Genomic DNA, 1648 nt, shown 5'->3' on the forward strand with positions numbered 1-1648 from the left:
ATATATATATATATATGCCAAATTACATATATATATATATATATATATATATATATATTTAAAAATGGCATGTTGTTAAACTATTCCATGTTCTTAGAAGATTTTCATATAGCAACAGAGAATAGTCTCTGATGAAGCTTTGATTCACAATTAATTAGTTCAGCAAAAGGTTTTGTTTTTGGCTTTGTCCCTTCAGTAAATTGTGAAATGACGCATATTTTCATTTGCTCAGCACAGCTGGCTTTCATGAAAAGAGCATTTGCCCTCAGAATAATTTAAAGCAAATGCAGGATAGTTTTATTTGTAAAAGAAGAAAACCATGGTGCAAAGCAGGTGGCTTAAGTTACAGACATATTATCATTTCCATACTATTAAGAAATCTTTTTTCAAGCAGGTTTCCCTTGTTCACCAGTTGATAAACCTATAAAAAAAGATAAATATGCAAAATTATGTAATACCATATTATATTATTCTTTGAGATGCAAATTTTTATACAGTACACTAAGACTATTCTATACTACATTATCAGATAATTATTCTAATCAAGGATATTAATTTGTTCTGTTGGAAAAAATATGGTAGTTTAGTGAATATTAATTTCTCAATGAGTTTTAAATCTGATTTGAATATGTTTGACACATATAAATATTTTAAATTCAGAAACTTTCTTGAGATATGACTCATAACTTTATATAAAATTAGCATTTTTCCTCAAATATGTTTTATATTTTGCTGTTATTTCTATTAAAACATGAACCTAAGATTTTACCATTATAATTTCATTGTACCATATAATTTTAAGAAACGTTTAGATATATGAAAAATTTTGTGTGGGTGTGAAGATATCTTTCTACTGAAATAAACTAAAAATACCTTTTGAGATCTATAATTTTCCAAAAGATTTGAATAGTAATCACAAAGGATTTGTTATTTCATGCTAATAATGTGTATCATCACCTTACCAGGCCATTGTTTTTCATGTATGTTTACTATATTTCAGTGTTCATGTACTGCTCTAATATTGAGCATTATTACATTTCAGTTCACTCAGGTTTAATGTTTAGAATATTACTGACTGTTATTTTATACACCATTTATGCCCTTCTTAGTGCAGACAGATGTAAGAAAACATCCATGTTAATGCAGCATAGAAAATTTTTTTTTATTCATACTGCAATAAATTAGAAAGACTGAACACTAAAAGTTTATCAAATAAAATTTAACCATACTTTAAGGAATAGCCAAATATTACTTAGGATTTTTAAATGATTCATTTTCATTTTGATATTATTTATAGAACAACATAAAATGTTATTAATTTGACATGTAGCTTCATAAAAGTGTCAACCTATATTTTTTAAAAAGGATATGGCCTGGGACTGTTGGTCTTGCCAAATATGAATAAATTCATTCAACAAGCTTTCATTGCATATCAGCCTGTGCAGTCATTCAGCAAGATCAGGTTCTACAGCTGAGGACACTTCACAACATGTTAAACTTACTGCTGGCATCTACACGACCAAGAGAAAATGCTGCAGTAGGAGGGTCTTCCACTGTGGCATCACCAAAAGGGGATTGGAAAAGGCATTGTAAGTGTCAAGGTCTTTGACTTACAGCTTCCTGATATCAGTCTGCTTATGTGATAGTA

The sequence above is a fragment of the Rhinopithecus bieti genome, unplaced genomic scaffold, assembly GCF_001698545.2.
Source record: "Rhinopithecus bieti isolate Rb0 unplaced genomic scaffold, ASM169854v2 scaffold_30888, whole genome shotgun sequence".
Classification (NCBI taxonomy): Eukaryota; Metazoa; Chordata; class Mammalia; order Primates; family Cercopithecidae; genus Rhinopithecus; species Rhinopithecus bieti.